This window comes from Anoplopoma fimbria, chromosome 16 (genome assembly GCF_027596085.1).
Source record: "Anoplopoma fimbria isolate UVic2021 breed Golden Eagle Sablefish chromosome 16, Afim_UVic_2022, whole genome shotgun sequence".
NCBI classification, from domain to species: Eukaryota; Metazoa; Chordata; class Actinopteri; order Perciformes; family Anoplopomatidae; genus Anoplopoma; species Anoplopoma fimbria.
In genome coordinates this window covers 6,483,604-6,504,700 of record NC_072464.1, presented here as the reverse complement: position 1 = coordinate 6,504,700, position 21,097 = coordinate 6,483,604, and positions in this window count along the sequence as shown.

Genomic DNA, 21,097 nt, shown 5'->3' with positions numbered 1-21,097 from the left:
ACACAAGCTGTCATGAATCTAATATTTTTTTCAAGCTTGTTTGTTTGGCCTCATGACACGCAAGCTTTTTTTCCGAGTCTTCGGGTCTGTTCGAAATGGAAGGTAGCTGCTCGATGCCGTAATAGACAGGTGTATTACTAGACATGTCTTTCGGGTGAAGACATTTTCAAAAACCGTTGGTTTCGAGCGGCCTTTTTAAGATAGCATTTACGGTAACGTGTGACGTTGGTACGCTGCAAGAACGTTAGGCTATCTAACGTAGGCTAACGTGCTAATGTTAGACAGTTGGCTGACAGACGCCTCGCAAATCACATCAACCATTATTGCTGGTTACAATAACGGTGTTATCGGATAGTACAGTGTCTATTTCTCGGTAACTTTTGAAAAATCTAAGCGGAAAACGCAGAAAAATGTACATTTATATAAAAGACACGGCCGTCAGCGGAGTTTGATCCGGAGTTTAGCTGCTAATAAGTTACATATAACGTTAACATGCTGATATGAATTATATGGTGTGTCTGTAGAACATGAGTTGAACATGAGTTGTAAATCTGACTCTTTCAGAGTCAGATTTACAAATATATAAACCCAATAGAGTAGCTATATATATATATAAACCCAATAGAGTAGCTATATATATATATATATATATATATATATATATATATATATATATATATAAACCCAATAGAGTAGCTATATATATATATATATATATATATATATATAAACCCAATAGAGGAGCTTAAATCACCATTAAATTGGCAGCTTGCACATTGACAGCACCCTGAGGGTTTCTACCTTTTCCCATTATAATTTCATGAGTTAAATCGCAGAGACTATAACATCAGAGATGTTAGATAACTAGCTATCATTTCATGCAAATTGAACTCTTCCATTTAATAATAACATAATGACATTCCAATAACATTGAAGCATATGAATATATATATATATTATATATATATATGTAGAACATGAGTTGTTGTCAACATAAACAATTGATTGTTGTTTACTTTGCACGTGAACATATTTGGGTCAAATAACCCACTGTGTATGTATAACATTGAAGCATATGAATATATATATATATTTAAAAATATATATTCCCCTAGGGGGTTCGGATCCTTGTCACCTTTTTCATCCCTGATGAGTTTGCACCCCTGTATTTAAGATGGTAGAATAGATCCTTGGCTTTAAAAGTAACTTTAAAAAAAGTTGAGACAGTCAAGCCAAGCCCTAAATTCTATAGCCATACATGAGCACAGAGGAATGATGTTATCCAAGGCACTCCTTATAGTAGTCCAATAAGATGCTCTTTGGGAACTTAAGGCACTTGCAAGTTGATGATCACGAGCCAGTGTTTTCTGGCATAAATTATCCTCCCAAATTAATTTCCAAATCCTGCCAATGATTTAGTTGTGATTGGGAACTACTTTATAAGCCCTGATGTTAAAAAAGTAGCCAAACAAATATAAGAAAGAATTAGCAACCATATGTTGGGAGGATCACCAATGTCATTGGAAACAATCCTCTGGGCAAGCATTCAATCAGCTGTTCATTGCATGATGTCAAAATAGAGTTGAGGAGAAGAGAATAATATAAACAATAGCCAATCTTTTTTTGTGTTTTCCTTTTTCTTTCATTCCGTACAAGCGTGGGATCCACATCCAATGCTTTCATTCCACTGTGGTCTGGGTAGATTGCAATTAATCCTGCATTGATCAGACCTTCATTTAACCAAGGCTAGGTAGTTTGTAATATTTGTGCTTTGCCTTGTTTGCATTTATGCACTCAATTCATTTTTAATCAATATGCTATTAAAGGCCTCATTCCTGAGGCAGAACCAGTTTTCTTTTGGAGGTTGGCTAGCTCTAGTGTGGGGAATAAATGTTTTGTTAAGGCCCTTTGGGTGTAAGGATGACTGACACAAGGGTTAAAAGACAATTAGTTTGCATCCAGGTAAGCTAGCGTGATATAAAGCATTGGGTGACAGTTGAAATCATTGATTTCTGTTTTGCCTGTCGCTTGGTGGCCTTTGGCTGGTGGGAGGTGAAAAATTAGTCCTCCTGAGGTGAAAGTGGTCTGTTTCGCGGTAGAGCGATGGACTTAGATTACTGCTCAGTGAAATGCTGTGATCAGAAACAAATTACACTCTTTCCTGTTCTTTCTTTCTTTCCTCACAATGGTCTATCATTGGCCCCTAAATTAACTGCAAAATATGGGTGGAATGAGTCAAGGACAAATTAATCTGAGTACGCTTCCTCATTTCCTATCAATATGTTTTATGCCAATAATAATTCCCTATTCAGCCAGACCGTTAAGACTGGGCTGTACTTAAAATAGAAACTCCTTTCCAAATTACACACATCTATTCAATTTCAGTTCTAATATTACAATAATAATAAATTAGTCATTGTACCATTTATCAACCATTTGCATTAGTGTTGATGAATTATTAAGATCTTGTGAATAAGTTTCCAAAAGGAATGTGTAATACCAGTTGAAGATGATTCATTTTGATTCAGAGGACTCAATGATTGTATCTGGGTCCAATGAGGCAGTGGGATTGTTGTAGAGATAATTCAATATTTAATTTATCTCTTTAGGGAAAGGCTTCTCTTGTTAATCCAAATTAAGGCAAAAGTGCAGGTCACCTAATTCCCAAACAAGGATCCTTGTATCCCAAGGGCGTCTTCAGTAGGGAGCACAGGAAAAGTGTGTCTCAATTAATAAAAAAGAAAAGCAGAAATTACTATTTCGTTTTTAAAATGATATCCACTTATTAAGTCGGTTGTCACACCTGAACACAACATGTTTCAATAAAGATTTGTGGAAAAATAATTAGCAAGCAAACAGAAAATTGAAAGGGTTTGTTAGAAGTAATGGAATCTGTCAAGCTTCTGCTACCCCAAGTGGAAATAGTACAAAAACTTCACCATACCAAATTAAACATTGACATTGACAACTATATGAAAAACTAATTAACCAATTTACTGCTACACAACAATCAATTTTAAATCACCTCAAATTAACAGTTTTGGAATATGACTGGTAGTGAAGGGCTTTTTGACTTGAGGGGCTATGTTTCAACCAGAAAAGACTAGGAACCACTGATATACAGTGCTGCTCAGTCTTCCATGGATTAATCAGTGTTTCATTGCTTGTGCATCCCCAGATTCAATGCTGGGACATGCCTGTTTCTTATGTGTATCCCTCACCACAAGCAATGACTCATAAAACATGTTGGAACATGTCATTTGGCCAGAAACATTCATTAAGTCACTTTGGATTGGCATACATGTCTAGTTAGCACTGTTTCACAACCATCACTTTGGACATTTGGGGTTTATTGTGTCCATAATATCAGAGACTGCCTATTTACGACTATCCATAATAGCACAGATCTCTATGATTTCTTCACTGTAGATGTTGTACAATCTGGTTCATCTTCGTGTTCTCTCTTAGTCAGTCCAGTCAGACCATCTTACATTACAGTCCCCTACATTTCCCCCACCACCAAACAGAGCAAAAGAGTCTGCCTCATCACTTTTGGGAAATACAGGTTTCTGCAGCACTCCTGTGGTTGGCGGGTAAATTTTCCAAGGGAGACGGTGAATGTGATTGAGGTGTCAGCAGCTGGCATCTTTGGATTACAGAGATTGTGGGAGCAGCAGTTGGTGCCACGGTCGGTAATGGAAGTCTCATTTTCCTTGATGTAGAAAGGCAAAACCCACTGCCTGATAGCCCTCAGCTTGAAAAGGCCGACTCTGCTAGTTGGTAGTTGGGGATTCAGCAAGAAATAGAAATATTCTGTCACCAAAACCGGGACAATTCTATTTCAAATCAGGGCTGCATATTCACCATTTTTTAATTGCCTCTCCAGCTTAAAAATAACATAGTTTATCACTGTGTTCCTATGGTAGGACTTTGGACATTCCCTATCAATGGCAAAGCCTTCTTTTACAAGGCTTTGTTTGGTTTAGAATAAATTAAACAAAAAAACACAACAAAAAAAGCCAAATTAAAGAAGCAATATACAGCATTCAGAGCATTAATACAGAAGCAAACAGTTTGCAATGTAAAGTTATAGTGGAGTAATATACAGAGAATTAAGTCGCTCTCCCTCTGTGTGTGTTGTTATTCAAGCTCTCTTTGCTTTGTTGACAAAACTGGACCGGCCGTGCGTGCTTTTAGTACATGTTTGTGCATGCATGCGTGCCCAACTGGCTAGCTCTCGGCTGCCGCTCTACACTGCTTTCTCATGGCAGTTAAAGCTTAAACCCCCATCCTAATCGACAGCAGCATCGCGGAAGCGTAGCACCCAGGTTAACACTGTTAGCTCTGTCAGTAAGTTTGCTGCAGTTTGAACTCTTAGTGCCATTACCACTGTAAACTACAAGCAAGCGAGAGCCGTTACGACGAAATGTAATACTCACAAGCTTTTATTATGCACCTTTAACTAAATAATTGATAATTATGGATAGTTTTTTATAAAATGATTTGATACAATAAAGCATTGACAATTATGACTATCTATAGATCTCATTCCAAGTTGCAGTGTGGATGCTTACATACACACAGCTATGGAATGTAAAATGGATGTTAAATATGGCCGACAGTGCATCACAGTGGACTAAATAACAACCATGTACATGTGCATTCCTGATTTTTTTTTATCAGCCAAATTTCCTTGAAAGCTCAATAGGGTTGGACTACTCCATAACATCAGCTTACAATTAATTCAAGAGTGCTTACTTTATTGCCAGGCATCACTTCAAGTAGTTCAATATTTTGAGATTATGCTCATTAGTTTTCTTTCCTAGAGGGATGTTAGAGGTTTGACATCAGAGTCCTAACTGTACATTAAGTGTTGACCTGGGACTGGGCGTGGTCATCTTATTTTAGTAGAAATACACAGCTAGCCTGGCTCTCTTTAATGCACAATATCTAGGCTTACAGCTATTGTGAGTTTCTTTGTTTCAGCCATATGCTCCAGCATAACTTTGCTGTACTGAGTTGGAATGAGGCATGTAGTTTATATACTTACACACAGTGACCCTGTATAGAGGTCATACTTGACTCACCACCCACACATAAATCTTGCCTTCAGTATAAACAGCATTTTTTATAATGCTGGAATGTCAGAGACAGCAAAAGTACTAAAATACAATACTCACAAAAACATGAATACCATAAACATCTAGGTGCACTTCATCTGACCTAAAGTGAAAAAACTCTGTTTTTACTTGTTTTGTGCAGAAAATAGCTAAGATTCAATATAACTCATAGAAAAAGATGCAAAGATGTTTATGTAGCATTTAGTATCTATGGGACGAGATAAAAGCTTTTGCAAACTGAGTATCTATTCCTTGTATCCGTCTTTTTTCAGTCATCTGATAAAAATGGTTGCGTTTTAATATTCTATTCATTGCAAAAAATTCACAATACAAGACATAACTGAATTAATACGTGGGTGCAATGGCTAGTGGTAGTCCCAAACAGGGATAATGAATAAACGATACTAGCAAGAAGCTATCGTTTAGCCGCCCAGAGCACAATCATTGTCCACCAGCTCTGTTACTCTCATGGATCTGGTGATACCACCACAAAGTTGGTATTCCATCTTTCGCCTGGGGTGCTCTGGAATCCAAATGACACTTTTTAAATGCCCTATGCTCGTACATGGTATTTGTGATGGCCAATCCATGACAAGAACATAAGTCCAACTGCAAAGCACCACTTGAATTCAGATCAAGCAGGCCAACTTCACTCAGTTGGGGGCTTGTGAGTATCCCCTAAGGCTAGAGACCAGTGATATGTGTGGAGATGATGTGTGTTGAGCTGAGCCCAACTATGTTTCAATCAGGAGAATCTTCAATAAAATTAACAATTATTTATTAAACATGCACAAGAATTAAATAATGCAAAGTCTTTGGCAATTGGACTCCATAGCGAGCCGTCTAACAGAGGGGCAGTGATGCTGAGGTCAGACAAGGCACAATCCCCCCTGGAGTCCAGACACTGGTGGTGGTGGTTATGTAAGGAGTCGCTGCATCCACTGATGAATCAGGAGCATGACTGTGATGCCGACTGGAGGTGACTGGGGTGGAGGAGGGTCGCATCTGATCGTGCTGAAATGACAAATGAAGCTCTAGCGTGAGTTCAGTCAGGAAGACAATAAACTCGTATGCTTAGTCTTGTAGTTTATTCCTCATACATCTGCCATTCTCTCCTCACGCATGCTCCCTCATGATTTCCTCGCTGTTATCGTTCGGGGCTGTCAATCATGATATCAGCTGTTTAGATCAGCGGGTCTCCTCAATCCAATAGCACAGCGACACGATTACATCGTTAGCCTATCATCTTGCTGTTGTCTCTTTTTAAATATGACTGTTTCTCTACCTTCAGTATGTTCATGCTGCCGCTACGCACCCCTCCACCTCCCCATCTCCGCCCAATCTTCGCAGATTCATTAGCTTCATCAACTCATCATTCTATCAGCCTCATCAGCCACCACCACCACCAGTCCCTGGACTCCACGGGGGGATTTATCTTGCTGCTGCTCATGGCAGACACCCCTCGATAACAAATCTCCCCGTAGAGTTCAAGCGCCAAAGCCTCTGTCAAGACTTTATCATCACATATCATCTGTTAATAATAAACAATTATCTTTTCCTCATTTGAATGGTCTCTCCTGATTGAACTGACAACAGCAGAGAGGAGAATTTTTTTGTGAACAATGTGATTGGCTTAAGAAAACCGTGGCAGACTCTGTCAATGTTTAAGTTAACTTTAAGTGAACGCCCACAATCAGCTGATAGAGTAGTCACAGGGAGCGAGTGAGTGAGATTCTGAATGAAAAGGAGGGTGAAGATAGTCTTCCTGACTGAACTTCCGCTAGGCTTCATATAGTTTGTATCACTCCACTTCCCCCACCAGCTCTGCTTACTTCTCAGCCAGAAAAAGTGACATTCCCACTTCCCTTTGCCGGCTGCCTGGCTCACAAGGCGTAATCCCCACGACTGGCTGTGCCCAGCCGAGCCCCATATGCCTAGTCCCGGTCACCAGACGCTCACCAGCGTGCTCCCCTCCCAGGTCTGGCTCCAGAAAGGACCTTTTCCAGGGGAAGCGCGACAACTCTTTGGTGGCCGATTCATATAGTGTCTGTGAATCACTCCTACAAAAAACCTGTTCAACACATTACGGTGGTGATTAATTGCAAGGGGTAGTATTTGTAACATAGTTAACTTTTCAACATTGTTAGCGTTTCCCATAAAGCAGCGCTGTTCTGAAAAAGCTTACTATATAGCCCTAAGTTTCAGTTTGGAATGCTTGTTATATCAACAAGCTGTGCAGAAAAAGTACTGTACCATGTAACTGTGTATGTGTGTGGCAGCATGGTGACAGTGACTGAGCATGTCAAGTCAACTTCAGTTTTGTCAGACCCACGTTGTAATATGTTTTATATACTTCAAGAGATATGTTGGTGTCTGTGCTCTCCTTTTGTCCTTTCCACAAAGTGTCCTACTATGTCAAGCTTCAGGCAAACAGGATGCAATACAGTACTTTCTTAAAACTGTGAACAAAACTGCGAAAAAGACCTAGAAAACTGCGGTTTCTTACCTCTCCATCTGGCTCTTAATTCAAGTTAACCGTGGCAGGAGGAAGAGGCACTCATTAGTCCCACCTGTCCTTAAGCTGTTGAACGGGCAACAGAAGCACACAGTATGACCACTTTGTGGTGGACTATTACCCTCTTTTTATGCAGCTGTGTTTAAGTGTTATTGTTGTTCACAATGATAAACTTAACGTGACCTTTGTTTCTGAATTGTATTCTGATTTATTGTCCTTGATATTCGTCTTAGAAATCAAATAGCGTTTCAAGCCTGTTTAGCTGATGTTAGCCCTTACTTGTGAAATGGACCGAACCATGAGTTAAACTGACTAAAGTCAAACTTCTTAAATGGAGGGAGATTTAAACACTACCTCTCTTAATACCTTTGTTATGTGGCTATTGTTTAAGGATGATATTTCATTTTGAGGTAGATAACGTTGACAATATATCAATAAAAGAAAGGCCACACACAAAGTTATTTGAAAGAGCTTTTTTTTTTTTTTTGTTCAGGCCATTTTTTTTTTTTGTTCAGGCCATTTTTTCTTCCCTTTGTGTGTGTGTGTGTGTGTGTGTGTGTGTGTGTGTGTGTGTGTGTGTGTGTGTGTGTGTGAGAGTGTGTGTGTTTGTGTGCAGCATGACAATGTGACAATGAGTACACAGGCTTGAGTTTTCACACTGGAGGTGCCAATTAGCTCTTGGAGATGGCAAGAGAGCATGAGTTGGCTCAGCAGTAACGAGCTGCTCCGGCAGAACCTCTCTGCCTCCTTCTCACTTTGTCTCGCGCTATTTTCTCTCCGTGTCTCCTCTTAGAATCTGTACGTTTTTCTATCATCCTATTACTTGCTCCTTTCCAGCCGACCCATTGCTTATTTCCTCTGTCATTTTTTTTGTTTGTACTGCCAACCTTTTCCACTCTTTCTCCTTTTGCCTCTGCTCCTGCTTTGTCATTTTGTGTGGGCCCCAGCAGTCTTATTATAGCACTCTGCTTCTAGCAGACTTCTTCTCTCTCTTTCTTCCTCTGTACATCCCCCCCGCCCCCCTCCTCTGTCTCACCCCTCTCTCCTCATTCAGCCTCTTTCCCTTTCATGTTCTCTTCTTATCCTCCTTCATGCTCCATCCCTGTTTATTTCTTACCAATTTTAGCCAGTGACTCAAAAAGTCCCTCTTAATTCTGACAGAATCATTATGGTTACCAAAGATCAATTGTCTTGTGTTAAAGCTGGGGTTGGTAACATCGGAGAAACCAGCAAGAGTAAGCTAGATTGTGAAATTATCCAACTGGAAAATCCAGCCCAGTGTTGCCAACTCTTTTCCGATGAAAGTCACTTGAAGCAGTAGCTCAAGAAAGTTTCTAAATCTAGTGAGAAAGTTGCCAAGTCGGAAACACTGACAGCTCGTCCCTTCAGGCCTCGCTCCAAGGCAGTCCCCCAAAATGTTCATTATGAATGTGACCAACGAAGATGGCTATTGTTTGTCCTGCAACAGTCAAAGATGTCATTCTTTTTTATGTCAGAGCATTACATTTATTGAATTATGTGAGGATGCAAAGAGAATTTCAATAAATATATAAAAAACGAATTATTATAAAATACATTACCCATCGTAGCATTAAGCAAGTGACCACTGCCTGCTCTCAATAATTCCTTTTTAGGAAACTTTCAATTCACTTAATGGCATCATCCATTAAAAATGGGACATATTATTATTATTAGGGCTGAAACTGACCTTTGAGCAATGACTTTCCCTCCCATCTTATTTTATGACATACTGAATAACTTTTTTTGACATTCTTAGCCCTGTCACTTCATGGTTGACTGAGTGTCCTGGTATGATATCTACCTGGGTGGCTGTCCAGTAAATCAATCAGAGTCCTCCAAATCTGGCATGTCTTGACTTCCGGAACCAGTCCCAGAAAATGTAAGTCCTTGGGAGCTTTTTGGTCGACAAAACTGACACAGGAGGGGTCTGCCGGTGAGGTGCTCTTGCTGATTCTACAAGTAAAGTACTCTTTGATGGTATGAGTCTTTGATCTTTGACCATGCTCTGATTTGGAGAAGCCTAGAGGTTGCAGGACCTAATGTCACTAATATGCTCTAAAAATTAACAAAGCACAGAGAAGCTGGACAACAAAACACAAACTATACTTAGGAAATAGATGTCTGATGCTAAATGAATGCGCTGAATGTTGTATAGAGATCCTTTTAAGCATCTAGTTGCCATGTGCACACTACAAAAGATAACCATCCACCTTGGGAAACCAAACAAAATGTATGACTTGTTTTTTCATCGAACTGTTCCAATAATGTAACTAAAATGGGAATAGCAGCTTTCAGGACTGGTGTCAAAACAATAAATAATTGTGAAAATGTCCAGTAGGTTCCACAACTCCTGGGGAAACCTTAATTAATTGTCATTTGTTTTTGCTGCTCACTTGTCCATTGAAGATTCGATGCTTACCAATTAAATGTCCTTCCCTTTGAGTTTATTAGAATGCCTGTAGACATGATCGCCAGGTGTCATGTCCCAGCCGCATAAAGATGTTTTCAGTTTTAATTTAGTTTTCCTGTTTTTATTTTGCTATGTTCACTTTTGTCTTTTGTTTCAGATTCTTCACTTCCCGCTGATTGTTTTCACCTGTCCCTCGTTTATCTCTCAATTGGCATTGTTTATTTACCCTGTGTGCTCCTCTTTGCCAGTTTGTCTTATCTGTTTCAGTGAACGTACCCACCATAATTCCTTTGTGTGTTTTCATCGGCCATTTTTAAATATTTATTGACTCTGACATTTTGGAATGCTTTTTTGTTTTTTGGACTGCTTACCTGTATATTCCACACAGATTCCAGATTCCAGTCAAATCCAGCAAAGATGTTGGGGCATTTTACTTAAAGATCTCCATATATCCATTTCATTTAGATAAACATAATTTAAAAGATCCCCTCCAGATATGTTTTAAGAAATATGAAAATATTCTGCTTTTAGTAATTATTTCTTTCTTCTTTTGTAATAAAGTCTAAGAACCTTGTTAAAAAAATATTATAATAACATGTACTCTTTCTACCTAATTAAGAGAAAACCCAGGAAATTTGAATTTGCAACTATTTTACATTTCACAAGTCAAACAGCTGCTTACAAAACACTTAATAGTCCATTGTCAGTAAATCCACTTAAAGATTCCACTGTTCTACAACTTAATGTAGTTTTAGCCTAATGCACAATTGGAACCGCACAGAATTTTGCACCAGACACATGTCAGTGTCTGGTGAAATGACTTTTGGCAAGAAACAGGGCTTGTGGGTGCTATATATTTTTATTTGGAATGATATATTTTTACTCTGCAACTCCAGTTTCTCCTCCCAGAGAGACCTACTCAGACATCTCTCCTGGAAGATAAAAACGTCCCTTGTGTTTAAAGTAGAATTCACTGTACATATCCCAAACCAAATCAACAGAGGTGGGCCATTTCATTAATTCAATAAGCCACAAATATGCTTGCTCATTTATGTTAATGACTCACATTTTAACATGTCTGTTGGGCAGGAGAGTTGAGCTTATTTCCCCTATCTTGCCCGCAGACAGCAGGATTGTGGGATGCAAGTCATTCATCCAGGCTGGTGAATACTTTTTCCCAAAAAATAAATGGATGTTCATTCCCACTGATCCATTCATATTAGATTTAAGCACCTTTCTGCAATTCATTGAAATCATCCAAGCAAGTAATGGAGCTGCAAGTGAGTCACAGGTTGTTGGTCATAAGAAAAAAACATTCTGCCATCTTTGCCATGGTGGCTAAACCTGCAGAAGTTGAGTTTTAATTATAATGCTTGAATTCAGAATCATATTCATTGAGAAGTAAGGACTTACAGCGGGTAAAATCAGTATTGAACAGGTCACCATTTTTCTCCGTAAATATATTTCTAAAGGTGCTATTGACATGAAATTTTCACCAGATGTAACCCAAGTAATCCATACATACAAAGAAAACCAAACAAATAAGTTCATAAATTAAGTTATGTGTAATAAAACAGATGACACAGGGAAAAAGTATTGAACACATGAAGAAGAGGAAAAAAGGCATGGAAAGCCAAGATACCAGCTGAAATCTATCAGTAATTAGAAAGCAATCCTGCCCCTTCTCAATTCAAATTAATATCAGCTGGTTCAGTCCCAACTGATGGCCTATAAGAAGGTGTCTCATTACCATAATTATCAGAAGAGTTGTCCAAGAGCCAAGGACCACTTGTGGAGAGCTTCAGAAGGACCTGGAATTGGCAGGTAAATTGTTTCAAAGAAAATAATAAGTAATGCAATCTACCGCCGTGGCCTGTATGCACGCTCACCACGCAAGACTCCATTGCTGAAGGAAAAAGCATGTTGAAGCTCGTTTAAAGTTTGCTGCACAACATTTAGACAAGCCTGTGAAATACTGGGAGAATATAGTCTGGTCAGATGAGACCAAAATTGAACTCTTTGGATGCCATAATACACACCATGTTTGGAGGTCAAATGGCACTGCACATAACCCCAAAAACACCATACCAACAGTGAAGTTTGGAGGTGGGAACATCATGGTGTGGGGCTGTTTTTCAGCATACGGCACTGGCAAACTTAATATAATTGAAGGAAGGATGAATGGAAAAATGTTCCGAGACATTCTTGATAAAAAATCTGCTGCCATCTACCAGGATGATGAAGATGAAACGAGGGTGGACATTTCAGCAAGACAATGATCCCAAACACACAGCCAAGGAAACTCTCAATTGAAAAAATAAAGAGAAAATAAAGCTGCTAGAATGGCCCAGCCAATCACCTGACTTGAATCCAATAGAAAATCTATGGAAAGAAGTAAAGATCAGAGTTCATAGAAGATGCCCACGGAACCTTCAAGATTTGAAGACTGTTTGTGTGGAAGAATGGGCCAAAATCACACCTGAGCAATGCATGCGACTAGTTTCTCCATACAGGAGGCGTCTTGAAGCTGTCATTACCAACAAAGGCTTTTGTACGAAGTATTAAATAAATTTCAGTAAGCGTGTTCAATACTACTTCACTTTATTACACATAACTTAATTTATGAATTTATTTGTTTGGTTTTCGTTGTAGGTATGGATTACTTGGGTTGTTACCTGTTACGACCCGGCTCGAGGGGAGTAACATGAAGTCGACAAACAAGGATTAGATATAAGAAAACCGGGTTTATTGTCACTAAAGGTTACACAGACTGGTGAATGGGAACCGTGCTGCTGGCCCTGGCTATTGAGGGAGCGTATAAAGCCTCCCAGGCTTTATAGGCAACAGCAGGTGCCAGGTAACGAAGCGAAGGAGGGGCTGAAGGAGGAGCTCCAGGAGCACTGCAAAACATGGAGCAGACCTGCACATAACACCCCCCCCCTTAAAACGGTTGCTCTAGGCAACCGCCAAGTTACACAAACCAAATCAACAACAAAACAAATGAAAACCTATACCACCGATGCTTCTGACACTCATGATCTTGAAAGGGCATCAGCGAGCACATTGTCCTTTCCACGAATGTGCTTTATTTCCAGGTTGAAGCCCTGCAGGAACAAACTCCATCGCATCAGCCGGTGGTTGGAGTTCCTCATTCTGCTGAGGAACACAAGTGGGTTATGGTCCGTGTAGACCACCAGGACCTGACTGGAAGAGACATACACATCGAAGTGGTCCAGAGCAGAAATAAGGGCCAAGGCCTCTTTCTCGATGGTAGAATAATGCTTCTGATGAATGTCAAATTTTCTCGAAAAATAACAAACGGGATGTTCAACCCCTGATGAGTCGTCTTGAAGTAGGGCGGCACCTACCCCAGCATCACTAGCATCGACAGCCAGTTTAAATGGCTTGTTAAAGTCAGGGGCAGCCAGGACTGGGGCACTGACCAACATGGCCTTCAGGTTCTCAAATGCCAACTGACACATCTCTGTCCAAACAAAGTGGACCTTTGGGCTAAGTAAGCTAGTCAAGGGGCAGCCGCAGTAGCAAAATTCTTACAAAAACTTCGGTAGTAGCCTGCCATGCCAAGAAACCGCTTCAGCTCACCCCGAGAAGTAGGAACGCCGAAGCAGCAGATGGCCTCTACTTTAGCGCCGATAGGACAGACTACCCCCCGCCCAACAACCTTCCCTAGATACGCCACAGTGGCCTGACCAAACTCACACTTGGCAAGGTTCACCGTCAAATTGGCAGCAGCCAGCCTGCCAAATACCTCCTCCACTTGAGCTATGTGCCGAGACCAGGTGGAGCTATAAATAACTATGTCGTCAAGGTATGCTTCACAACCTGCAACCCCTTTCAACACCAGGTTAACGAGACGCTGGAATGTGGCAGGTGCATTCCGCATTCCAAAAGCCATAACTCTATACTGACAAAAATCATCTGGAGTCACAAAGGCAGAGATTTCACGAGCCCTCTGAGTAAGAGGGACCTGCCAGTAGCCTTTCAGGAGGTCTAACTTCGTGACAAAAGCTGCAGACCCAACTCTGTCAATGCAATCATCTAGACGGGGAAGAGGATAGCAATCCGGCTTTGTGACAGAGTTTACCTTGCGAAGATCAGTACAAAATCGAGGTGTGCGATCTGACTTATCAACCAGCAAACACAGGGAGCTCCACGGGCTAGCACTAGGTTCTGCAATGCCATGCTGCAACATGTAATCCACTTCTTTACTCATCAGCTGGCGTTTCTCAGGATTTACCCTATAAGGGTGTTGCCTAATAGGTGCAGCATCCCCGACATCAATGTCATGCTGGAGAACATTGGTACAAGTAGGCACATCAGAGAACAGGGCAGGATATTTACAAATAGCCTCAGTAACGTCGGACCGATGTGGTGAATCGAGATAAGACAGATGGACCTCCAAATTTGCGACAATTTCTGAGTTTGGGAGCCTAGCACAAGAGACCCCACGTTCAACAACACCATCAATGTCCTTTTCACCCACAGGAATCGAAGTGCTCAGCACAGCAGCTGTCTTCACCCCAGCAACTGCCTTCACCCCTGAGAGCCCAGCCTGGCTCCTTTCACAGTACTTTTTCAAAAGGTTAACATGACAGAGACGCGTTTTACGCTTTCGCTCTGGAGTCTTTATCAAGTAATCCAACTCACCCACCCGACGCTCAACCACATATGGACCGCTAAATCGAGCCTGCAAAGCAGACCCCAGAATTGGCAGCAGCACCAACACCTTTTCGCCAGGGGAGAATGCTCGATGCTTTGCACTTCGGTCGTACCACCCCTTCATCCGTTCTTGGGCTTCCCCCAAGTTCTGCCTCGCCAGCTCACACGCCTTGTTCAGTTTTGACCTAAAATGACAAACAAAGTCTAACAAATTTGTCGAGGGGGACTGGTTTGCCAACCATCTTTCTTTCAAAAGTTTCAAAGGGCCCCTCACAGTATGACCGAACACCAGTTCAGCTGGACTAAAGCCAAGGGACTCTTGAGTGACCTCTCTAGCCGCAAAGAGGAGCAAAGGGGTTCCCTCATCCCAATCTCTCTCAAACTCCTTACAGTAGGCTCGTAGCATGGTCTTTAGGGTCTGATGAAACCGCTCAAGGGCTCCTTGACTCTCGGGATGATAAGCAGATGAAGTCTGGTGCTCGATAGACAACTGCTGGAGAACCTGGGAGAACACACGGGACATAAAATTCGAACCCTGGTCGGACTGGATAATTCTTGGCAGACCTGCACATAACATTACCGACATCTGGTGAAAATTTCATGTCAATAGCACCTTTAGAAATATATTTACTGAGAAAAATGTTGACGTGTTCAATACTTATTTTACCCGCTGTATAAAGCACACAGAGTCAGAGTTTTAACTAAAACAGTGAAAAACGATAAAAGAGCATCAAAATCTTAATTCTGCCAGATTTGTAGTTCATAAAAGTAGACAACATATAGTTCTAAATACATAAGTTGTTTTTTTCCTATATCATACAATTGTGGTTGCTGATCAAGGCATTGCAACAATGGTAACCATGACACAGATAATTATGTAATTTTTTTTATTAAAGTAAGATATGTCTGATGTGTCTGATTATATTGTTTGATTTTGAAAGAAGTAATATATCTGCCACACAATCAGAATCAAGAATTCTCAGCAGGCATGATGTAACCTATTATCATAACTTAAGTTGATTTACACTCCAGAAGAAGTAATGAAACAAAATAAATAACAATAAAATTAAGAATTACTAGAAAAAAGCACTCGTGGAGTGCAGATCTCGGCCAGGTGTGTTTGAAACAACTGTTGCTTAAATGGTTTAGTAAATGTATACAATCCACAATTGTCTTTTATTAGCATTCAAATGTCTACAAGAATAGTTCTTATTCCTTAGCGAAAAACAAGATTACAAACTGAAGCAGTTGTAGCAGCCTCTACCAGCTGGTCAAAAGGAGGGATGAGTCAGTGATGGAAAACAGTATAAAACAGTCAATGAAATAGTTTTTACAAACAATTTTGAATATCCAAAACCACAAGAGGTCCTCAATATATGAAAATGTCACTTTTTCAGATATTGATTTAATTAAAGATAAATCGCTCAGCCCTAACAGCAGGTGCTGTTAGCTAATTTAAAACTATTTAACGGTTACTTGCATTGAGGGCCATAAAAACAGTCCAGTGGTCTGAACATGCTAAGCTTGGTCCGTTTCCTTAATCCCCAACATTGAACCATGTATGAGATAAGAAGCCATCACTAAAACCTCAAGGGGTTCTATGGGTCAGTTGAAATGAATGTGAAATCCAATAACTTACCTTCGTTATCCCTGAATTCGATCTGCGGCTGGTCAGCCACAGTTCCATGTCAGTAATTTAATTGCATATGTCTGAGTTTGTCTTTGGGCTTTGTGTGTTTTAAATGTTGTGTTATAAAATCACCACATATAGATATCTGAAGTATAATCGATGTTTTTTTTCAGTTTGGTGATGTTTTTTTGAGTAGCACAATTTCGTTTTCCTCTGATACGTGATAAAGAAATGAGACGATGGAGCGACAGTCAAACCTTTCAAATGTTACAGCATCATTTACAGCTCTTATCGCTGGCTTTCCATTTAGTGTTGTCTAATTGCTTTGAAAATGTGATTAAACATAAAAATTCTATTTATTCCTCATCTTGTCAGCTTTGATCACAAAAACTAGAATGTTTATCACTCTGATCTCAAGCAAGTTATCTGTGCACTTTATCTATGACCCAAACGCAAACAAACATAACTACATGTGTCAATGTTTAGTTCAAAATGGAATATCAATGGATTTTCTTTGCTCCTTGAATTATCAATTAACAAAGAAAGAGAAAACTATACTGGCCTTGGTACTGGCAAGCTGTGCTGCCAGGTTTGTCACTTTTACAGATTAGACTTGCTCAAACTATGTTTTATAGTGACGTGCGACAAGAACAGTGCACACAAAAAATAAGTAAACCAGATGGAACTTAAGTCTTTGGAAGCTTAAGAGCAAACTTTGAAGTTGGAACTCTGGAAGTTGGTTTAAGTCAATTGAGGTTATTCAGTTTTTTTCTGAACTCATTCACTGTAAAGTGGAAAGATAAAGTATCAATGCCCAGCTTAGATGAGATAGCAAAACATGATGTCCCCTGTGGAGATGCCTTCTGGACATATTTGTTTTTTGCTGGCTGAAACATTAATAAGTAACAAAATAAATGTGCAAACAAAGAAAGTTCAGGCGTTTCTTCTTTGTGGGAAAATTTTGCTTGTGCCTTTGTCATTTGCTTCTTCACATGTGGTGGCTTTTCATGCTGGGCTACCTCTGCTCTGGCCTGATGCCATTTCAAAGCAGACAGCTCATCTAGATAATTGACAAACGCTGGTAGCTTGACCAACAGAAGGGAGACGGGCAATTTGTTTTAAATGCCACTTCTGCCTTTAGGCTAAAATGCTGCACATTTAAGCAAGAGGCACTATCTTGTGTTTGAGTGCCACATGGCAACGGGAGGAATGGGCCTAATCATATCTTTGCGATGCTCTTTGACTGATTCCCATGTGGAACACAGATTGCATAATGAAGCTGGACCGTGAAAACCCACAGATGTTATTGCAAGCCACACTGCCAATGGTTGGCAGAAAAGCATGCTGCTAGAATGGTGCCACAATGTGTTTTTTGTGTGTGTGGGTGTAGGCATGAGGGAAAGGAAGCAAGAGAGAGCAGCAGAGGGAGCTTACTGGTTTCAGTGGGCCATGGCATGTGTTGGTAGGACGGGGGGTGCATTGTGGTATGTGTAGGCAGGTTTATCCAGGTGCACTTCAGGAGGCAGACGACCTGTGGGGTACCTGATGTCTGTGTTTACCTTTCTCCCAGCTCTGCAATGCTTGGATTAGTGTATGTTGTGTTTTGAAAAGGGGAGAATCTGGATTACTTGTTGATATTAATAACAAACTATTTCCATATGTTACATTTCATACAGTTTGTTTTTAGCAGACATTTTGATATTCATTTTTCAGTTAAACCATGATGTTTTTATTCCCTACTGTAGTACTTTTATATACCAAAACATGTTTCACAAGCAAATTTTCTAAGACAAATGGTAAGTGGTAGAATCAAATGGTCTAAACACATATTTATATTATAAGTCTCACTAGTAAATAAATAGCTACAGTACAAGGGGTATCTTAAAGCCAAAACTATCAGAATAAGGGGGGTGTCATCTGTTCTTCATACCTGCTATACATTTTTTGGGGGGCACTCATGGGCAGTGTAAACAAGCTTAACACAATTTTGACATATGTTGAACTTTTAATTTGACATAGTTAGCGTGGTAGCCAAACAGTGCTTATAAACACATCTAGCAGATACAAAGTAAGCTTGTCATTTATTTGGAGTCTTGCTCCTGGCAATCTGTCGAATGTGAAAGATCAGTATTTACTCTGAGCTCAGTTTTTATCTCCACCAACTGCTGAGGTAAATAACTGGCTCCTAAGGTGCTAAATGCTCCACTCCTTAATGTTAAGTGCGTAGGAGGTATCGCGCTGTAGGTTTTACCTATTTGTTCGTTTTTGCTCACCGCTGCGGCTGGAAAAGAGGGTGATGAGAGTGGTGAGAGTAGACCAAAGGTTGAGGAGGGTTGTTGAACCATGAAGTATTTAAATAATATATGTAAATATATATGTATTGATTATGGCAACTTCATCCCACTATTGTTTATGTGTACAATCATATACAAAGTTGTTTTGCTGAAAGGTAACAAACTTGAAAATGGAGATAAATAATAAATACACAATGGCGTTTCCACGAACACAATATTCCCAATATTCCCTATTACAAAAATGACAATATCCCTACTAAGCTTTTTATTTGGCAAATGAAAATAAATGTTCCACTATTATCTCTGATTACATGCAATCGTGCATACTCTGATTAAAGTAATAAAAAAAGCAAACACTATAATAACTCATAAGTCACAATCCTCCCGTGGTGTACCCTCGTCACTGTTCTGTTCTACTTTTTCTAAAAACTTAATGATATCAACATGTCCCACATGTCTTAATATGAAAATGCTACATTCAAAATAAATTCTATAATTTGGAATATCTAAAAAAAAGAGTATTCTGTTCTCATGTCCTCATTAAATTCTGAATGTTGTCACATTTGAATAATTGTGGAGTACTAGTGTGTGCATGTATGTGTAGTCAGTGTTGTTAATCTCTAGCATCTTTATTTGAAGTTGAGTAGAAAAACGCCTTTTTTGACAATGAATCCCTGAAACATCGTATTGACGGGTTTTTTTTGTCCATACTGTGTTAATTTTCATGCAGTAGCTTTTTTCTCTTTGCATTCTCCCTATTTTCCGTGGGACACTTTTATATTTTCAAACATGGCTATTTAAAATAGGTCTCAGCAACTACATCTTTTTGATTCAGCATTCTAGTAGTGTGTGTGGATCTGTGTGTGAGTATGTGTGAAAGAGGGAGCTTCGGATAATTTGGCCCATCTGCATCCACACACAATTGGAAATTTTGAGCATCTTTTTAATTAGGTGTTTACAGTGCAGCTTTTGTGAGCTGAAATGTCGGATCTGCTTGGCTGTCCATTGCGAGTTTAGCTGCAATGTGTTTTAGACAGCGCTGACAGCTTGTTATCCCATCAGTCCCTATCTAATCTCACAGCTCGCTTCTTATCGGTGTGAAATCTTGCTGTATTTAATCCTTCATCCCTGACTACATTTTCAGCAAGAGATAAAGCACGGTGCACATAATTCTGCATTTTAACACATTGTCTTTTTGGCACAAAACACTTCTGTGTTTACAAACAGTATATTAACCTTAAACATTATATCATTGATTCATTTGTTGTTAAGTGTTAAGGGCATCCACACAGAACGTTACAATGGCAAACACTAATGATGACACAGCCCAACTCCTGGCAAATCTGAAATGGGCAAAGATGTGTATCAAAGGTGGAGCTTAGGCGGGTTCGGGTGAAACAGCAGAGGAGACAGCTATCGGCTAGCAACCTTAGAAGGCACCCACCTGTCACTCAAAGCTACCACATCCTTAATTATGCAATACTTTGAGCCTCAATATAATTTCAACTGGTGAGATGTGAAAAAAATCACCCCCGTACAGTGTCATGAACAGGGATAATAGCTATAGAGACCAAATCTTTTATTTTGTACCAGGCTGTAAAATAGCATTTTATTTTGAAGGTCTATTGGAATCGACTTGTTCTCGGAACCAGATTTTGGCACTTCCACATTGGCTTCATTTTTCAGCCAGAGTATCATAACACTTTCTGAGTTTCAAAGTGATAAGTGTCCGTCATGTATTTTGCATTTTAGTTTAGATCGAAATTGTCCCCTTATTTTTATTTTTTACCACTTTTATTCTCTGCACTTTCCTTTGATGAACTTTGAGTGTTATTTTGAATACAGACAATTGCTGCTCATTTTATCTCTGTATATAAAGGGTATTATAGTGTCTAGACAGAAATTCTCATGTGCACCAATATAAATCAGCTTCAAAGGATGGATCAAAGCAAAGGCTGGATGCTGGACAATGCTCAAACTGGATGAGAGTGATTCAGAAAGTGGTATAGCCCTGGATGTGTCTGATGATACCATGCCATTACCTGTAATCACACGTGAGCCGGTAAGGCTGCTGAATGTGGTGTGCAGGGGATGCAGATGGAATGAGCATATATAGGCTTTATTGATAATGATTTTTCCCATTTTTAGCACTTGTCATTGTATTATTTTGTTAAGTGATCATGTTGTAAATATGATTGTGAATGTTCCATCTTCTGAGTGAGTTATAATCGTGGAGTCATAGTGTAAATCATGTGACATTTTTGTTCACACTAAAATATGTTACATGTCATACTTTTAGTTGCAATCTTGACCAAATCAAATTTAAAGGGTGGAAAAAGCTAGTTTACGGTATAAATCAAAATGGACAGTGAAAACACTAGATTATGTCTAGACGATCAATGAGACATGAAGTAAAAGTAAAGGGTG